This window comes from Mastigoproctus giganteus, chromosome 8, assembly GCF_048544385.1.
Source record: "Mastigoproctus giganteus isolate SK-2022 chromosome 8, ASM4854438v1, whole genome shotgun sequence".
Classification (NCBI taxonomy): Eukaryota; Metazoa; Arthropoda; class Arachnida; order Uropygi; family Thelyphonidae; genus Mastigoproctus; species Mastigoproctus giganteus.
The window spans coordinates 223654082-223661200 of record NC_143582.1 but is presented as its reverse complement, the minus strand read 5'-3'; the positions used below and the strand labels follow the sequence as shown (position 1 = coordinate 223661200).

General features: G+C 39.7%; 1 non-coding gene across 1 annotated transcript; it reads left to right on the top strand.

The window, feature by feature from the left end:
• The first annotated feature begins 394 nt into the window (after window positions 1–394).
• LOC150082365 (U6 spliceosomal RNA) lies at window positions 395–501 on the top strand. The gene has a single exon (XR_016547332.1). It is a non-coding gene; the product is annotated as a U6 spliceosomal RNA (small nuclear RNA).
• Window positions 502–7119: the final 6618 nt, after the last annotated feature.

Here is a 7119-nt window from a genome sequence, read left to right as displayed (position 1 = left end):
GTTTCTATTAATAACAAAAAAATAATAATAATAAATAGGTTTATTTTAAGACAAAAATCTAACGCTCCTGAAATGCACGACCAGATTAACCTTTTTTGTGAAGTTCCACAATTTTAAAAATTACTCTGTCCTGTGTCCATAAGATGGCGCCACTAGATCTCTCTTTCCATATATTGAAGTTAAAATAATTATTAATAATATATGGACTATTTTAAGATAACTCTTCAAGTTTTGTAAAGAATAATGTTTAAAATATAATTAAACTTTGAATATTGAAGGATAGTTTGAATTTATTCAAAATATATAAAAATATTACATATATTAAAAATACACCATATTTCAAGAAAATATGAGTTTCTGTACTATAAATAAAACTCCTCATGCAACACTAGTTGTACTTGCTTCGGCAGTACATATACTAAAATTGGAACGATACAGAGAAGATTAGCATGGCCCCTGCGCAAGGATGACACGCAAAATCGTGAAGCGTTCCACATTTTTTGGCCCATAAAATCCGCTCAATTTTCTTTTTCATCCTATTATGATTATACGACAATGTCGTATGGAAAAGACAGTATTTACGGCAAACATTTCCTATAAATATAAAATTCCTTTAGGAAGAAAGTTTTCCTTTCAGATCACAGAGCTTGTTCTGAATTGGCTTTTGTAATTCCCGCTCTCTGCAACAGGTAATCATCTGTTTACTGTACAACTTTAAACTCACACAACCAACTTTTATTCTTCCCCAATTATTTATTCACCTTCCGTTTTCCTAATAAGTGTGAAGACACGTATTTCCAAAAAAATTACAATCTACAGAAATTCAAATCAACGAGTATCTTCTTTTTGTCTCTCAACCTTCAACCCATCTAATACCTCTCGTGCTTTGAGTTTACATAAAAGACTGAATATGATTTGTATATTTTATTCTTAAAAAGATCGTTGCTTTTCGGTTTATTGTCATAGTAGTGACTGAGACTGGTAATAACTGATGTGGTTGGAATTGCAATACTCGCCTCTCTATTAGCCAGTTCTCAAGAGTCACGAAATGAAGCCCACCTCTCTTTTGAGTTCTTGCCATAAAATATTAAGCTATACATGGTCTCAAACCGTGTGTTTCTTTAGGCAGTTTGGTCTCAAACTGCCTAAAGAAACTAAATTCACTCATTTCTTTAGCTGTCATTTAATGATTCGGACTTTAATAAATGAAATGGTTGTCTCTGGCGACATATTAGAGTGGTTAATGACAGGGTGGTTAACTCACATGGATGTCACATGGATGGTTAATGACAAGAATCAAGGCGTATACTGCAAACAAGACCTATAAATAGGCAAGTGAAGAAGTGGCAATTGAGGTTCAACATCGATAAATGCATATGGGTAGCAGTAATCTCAGAGTGATATGCCAACTGTGTGGTACCACACTAAAAGTACGAAAAAGATTCCAGGATAATTTTACAATCTGACATAAAGTTTTTTGAGCGGTGCAGACAGGCTGCTAGGACAGTTCATGGGATTTGTTAATGATATATAGGAATTTTGCCAGTAGGTTGTTGTTGTTATTTGGTTTTTAGGAGCATTAGCAACTAAGGCCATATTGCTCCGGGGATATGCGGTGATCATTCCCTGACCTTTCCGCATCGTCCGTATTTGGTGGCTCAGGGACTCGAACTCCGGTCTAATCAAGAAGTATGTGCTACGCACTGCTGCTCCTGCCCACCTGGCTACAGAGGCGCCTTTGCCATGGACAAGGAAGTGATTATTATTGCATTGTACAAGGCCACATCTTGAGTACTGCCTACAGGTCTTGAAACCTCATTTTGAGGAGAATGGGTTCTCTTGAAACGGATTCAGAGAAAAGTCACCAGTTTCCTCAAGGACCTAAAAGGGTACTCTTAGCAGAAAAGACTTCGATTTTGAGAATTCCAGTGCTTGGGAGCTAGCCACTTGAGAGCTGACCTGATGAAGTGTTTAAGACTTTTGATGGATTGAGTAAAACTAACTGCTGATTTCATCCTTATTCTTTATGCCCTTTTTAATATAAGTTGTCTACTTATTCAATAACTAACAACACGTGAAATTTCATTCCCGTTGGTGATGGTACACCAGAGGTGGGGCCGAAATCTGAAGAAGAATGCTGTGGTTGACAAAGTGGAGTATCGAGCAGTGATCAAGTTTCTGCGTTTGCAAGGCAAGAAAGCTTAGGAAATTGGCGAAGAAATGAAAGCTGTGTATGGGCAGAATTGTCCAACCCATGACGCTGTAAAAAAGTGGAAACAGGAGTTCCAGTGCGGTCGTACAAGTATTCCTTCCCTTGGCTCGTCTTTGATGAGCCAAGAGAAGGAAGGTCATCAACATACACAGACAGTGAGACGGTTGCAAAGGTTGAGCAGCTAGTGCTGAGTGACAGACGTGTGACAATTCACTTCATCGCAAATGTAGCGGGAATTAGTTATGGGTCTGCCCACAGCAATTTACATGCCCATCTGCACGTGTCTAAGGTCTCCGCACGATGGGTTCCAAGATTGCTGACGCCTTTGCAGAAGCAATGTCCTCACCAACTGTTGGTTTTGTGTAATGCGGATGTTGAAAACTTTTTTGATCGGTTGGTGACAAATGACGAATGCTGGGTGTACCACTATGATCCGGAGACTAGAGATATGTCAAACCAGTAGAGGGACGTCGTCCCAGTAAAGGTCATCAGTGAAGTGGAATCGTGGTTTCAGGCAAAAAGTGCGGATTCTATGGTCAAGGCATTAAACAACTGATCCATAGATGTGTTACTTTTTTTTTTTTTTTTTTAAGTATTCAAAGTATTTTATTATTATCTGCGGGCTCCAGGGTTTCCCCTATCCGCCGCTGAAGAGTAACTGTACATTATTTACAATTTGTGGTTTTACAAAACATCTTGATCCAGCATCTTCACAGGAATGAATACAAACATATTATATAACCTTAACACTTGCAACTAAGTTATTACAATTTGTTGAAGGCACCAATTTCTGTATTAACCTTCACAACTTATACAACTATACAGATAGTTAGAACCTACCAGTTGGGTTACAATGAGGTCCGGTATATCTTACAATTTATACAATTTATGATTTACAATTTATACAATGTAAGATTTACAATTTATACAATTTTAGATTTACAATTTATGTACCTTTTTTTTTTTTTTTTACAAGCCGAAGTCCCAGGACACCGTCCACCCAACAGTGATCCTGGCACATCGACTGATATATTCTGAATGCTAATATTGCCTTCCGGCAATAAATACAAATACATTTCCTCATCAGAGGTCTTGTAACAATACGATTAATACCAAGGAGGCAACTATATACAGTGGGTAGTACACTTATTACATTACATATTTATTCTCAGCCGGCAAGTCCTTTCCTTCTGCGGAAAGCCTTGTCTGCAAAGTTAGCCAGTGCCTCATAATTTTCTTTACATTCTAAAAACTTGGTGAAGTTATTTACATCGTAAACTTCGGTCAATGCCTGAAGTTCAAATCGAATGTCTACATAATATTGACATTCTAAGATTATATGTTGGACTGTCTCCTCTGAGCCACATTTACAGAGAGGAGACGCAGCCAAACCCAGAGTAAATAACTTTGAGTTTAAGCTACCATGCCCGGATAAAAGGAAAGTTAGGTGAAGACCCGGGTTAAACCAGGGCCAATGTTTTTTGTCAAATTCGGAAACTTGAGGTATAAAAAGGGTAGTAATTCTTCCAGTGTTGGCATTAGTCCATTCGTTTTGCCATTCCTGGAGGAACTGGTTTCTTAATCTAGTGTTGTCTTCTTTCTCTGGCACGTCTAGGTTTACAGAAAACTGGTTGAACTGTGCCGCAATACCCTTCCTTCTACAATACTGAAAAGTAATTGTACAGCACTTCGTATTTAATTGGTAGTTTGCCGTTGATTACCTGTAATGCCGACGTTGAAATTGTGCGACAAGCTCTTGAAGTTGCAAGCAGGAAGAAGCGCTGGGCTTGAGTCAAGATTTTTTCCACCATGACTCTGCGTATACTGGGGCCCCAAGCGCCCGCAGCATAACAGACAATAGGAATAAATATGCATTTGTAGTACAGCTTGAGAGTAGAGGGTTTCAGACCCCAAGAACCTTTGGTAATTCTGATTATTTTGCCTGTCAAAGTCTTGATTTTGCTTAGTACGTATTTAGCATGGGTAATGAATTGAAGTTTGTTATCTAACATAATTCCTAGGTATTTGTACGAGTTAACTAATTTTATTGATTGTTCTTTAATCTTAATACATGGAGGTCTATTTGGGTCTAATTTTCCTTTGAGAAGAATTTGTTTTGTTTTGGGAACAGAAATAGTTAATTTATGTGTACTACACCACTCATCTAGGTCTGATAGGACTTCATTGGCACGGATTTCAAGTTGTAGTCTGGAGTTTCCAGAAACAAGGATAATTAAATCGTCTGCGTAAGCCATCTTAGTAGTGCAATTATGTTCGGTAGCCAGCCACCCATCAAGGACCACATTCCAGCATACTGGTCCGAGAACTGATCCCTGAGGGCAACCGCGAGTCACAGGTCTCGCAACAGAGCAGGATCCACTGGAGACCACAAGTGAGGCGATTCTGGAAATAATCCGTGATGAGACGGTAAATAGGCACGGAGACCCCGGCCTCTCGGAACCTCTCCAGGACACTTTGCCACCAAACAGTGTCAAAGGCCCCTTTGAAGTCCACAAGGAGGCCGAGGGACATACTTTTCATTGGAGGCTGAGACGTTATTAATAAGTAGGTTAATGGCATCCACTGTAGACATCCCAGCAGTGAAGCCAAACTGATATTTGTAGTTTAGATTTCTTTCTCTATAGTGCTTTTGGAATCTCGCTACAATCAACTTCTCTAGTATTTTTCCGAAGACCGGAAGTAGAGCAATTGGGCGGTATGAATTTGCCAGATTTGCTGTTTTGTTGGGATTCTTAATGAGTAATTTAAGATTTGCTTTTTTCCAAGGAGAGGGGAAGGATCCATATTGTAGGCAGGCATTAAAGAGGTTCATCATCAGTTGGGGACAGGGTGCTCCAGATTCTTTTATTATGGTAACTTCTAATAGGTCAGTCCAGGGCATTTTCCATCACGCAAAGTCTCAACAGCAAGGCCTACTTCGTTTCTGTCAAAATCATCTTCGTGGCTTTGGCCTATGTAGGAAAGATGTTCTAATCGAATGCCTGTTTGTACCGGACTTTCTGGTACAGTTTCATCCTGCATGATCAATTCATCCAAAATTGTTTCCATAGTCTCGGCCCATGTCAGGGTTTCGGAGTTATCAGGTCTAAGTACAGAGGAGAATATTTCCCCCGGATGAATTTTGTCTAGAGTCAGCTTGTAAATCAAGCCCCAGGGCTCCTGGTCCATAGTTTGTTTAACTAAGCGTTCCCAAGCGGAGCGTTTTTCTTTGTAAATATTGTTGAAATATGTCCTTCTCGCGTTTTTGTATATTTCATTCAATCGGTTTATCTCGTCTTCAGGTCTACCATCTCTCCTAGCTCTCTGAACATCTCGTCTTGCGCTCTTTGTATGATTCCTTAGAGTAGAAAGGTTCTGGGACCACCAAGGAACCGAATTTTGCCTTCTCTGTTTCTTCTTAATCGTCTCGTCGCATATTTCGGTGATGATTGCCATCAATTCTTTTAGATGCTGGTCCAAAGTAAGGTCTGTCAGATTTGTCAGTTTTTCCTCCGTAAATTTTTCCTTAAGTAGTTTTTCAAAAGGATTCCAATTGATTTGTCGAGTTTTGTATCTGGGGAAGTCATGAGTTCCCCTCAAAGCTGCTGCGTTTTCATTAGATATTATGTCAAAGGTTATTACATTGTGGTCGCTTACCGACCAAGAGGAGTGAACAGTCCAGTTTTCTATGCATCTCCCGAATGTTGCATTCGACAGAGTGACATCTATGTAAGACTGACCAGAAGGGGATGAATAAGTGGGCAAATGCCCAGGGGTGTTCCAGACAATCAATCCGTTAGTTATTATTAATTCTTCCAGTAATTCACCTTTATTATTCGTTATGGGGCTGTTCCACATGGTGGAAGAAGCATTTGCGTCGGTCATTATAACTATCTTTTTGCCTGATAACCTAATTAAAGCTGTCTCAAGGAAGTTTAGATAAGGCTCAATTTGTTGAGAATGCTGTGAGCACTGCATGTAGATTGAGATGAAGAATATTTGTCCAAAACTGCCTTCCAAGCATGCACATGCCGCATGCTCGGAGCAGAGACCATTTACCCTCGTGACCGTGATCCGCTTGTCCGCTATAACGAGAGCTGCCCACACCCTTGACACAGCATTTGCACCCTGTCCTGTAACAGATACATTAGATTGAACCACCCTACAGCCGTTTGGTAATCCTTTAACTTTGCCTTTGTAGGAGTATAATTCCTGAAGTCCTAGAATGTCAATTTTGTGATCCGTAATTAATTTGGAGATATCACTCATTGCAGATGCAGAACGCTGGCAGTTTAACTGTAATATTTTTAATCTCTCACCATGCTGTACATTTTTTATCTTACTGAATGTAATTTGTGCGAGATTTGGTAACCTCCTGAGCTCTCAAGAACTCGGGACACTTCGAGTCACGATATGAGTGATCTGATTTCCTCTTTTTTATTTTGCAGTTTGGGCATGTAACGGGTGATTCAGGAGTGGGACACGATTGCGACTGGTGACCTTGCAGTCCACAATGCCCACATGTGTAGTCCTGCTGTCTACAATATCTAGCCGAATGCCCATAGGCCAGACACTTAAAACAACGTGAAGCGATAATAAAATCCTTCACGTTGTGAACCGACCAGCCCAGGTAGACGCGAGCATTTTTTAATATTATTCGCCTGATATAGGCAGGAACTTCAATTATCCAGTGTTTGTTGTTTTTGTTTTTAGCGTTAATCTTAAATCTCACCTTAACCCCCTTTTTGAAATCTTCCTCACTAACATTGTGCTCGCACAGGTTTTTGACATGCAGATCCTCCAAGAACTCTTGGTCTGACATATCTTTTTGTACGTCATAGATTATCACAGTCGGGTTTAGTTTTCGGGGCGAGTCTACAATTAATTTGTGTTCCCCAAATTTCGGG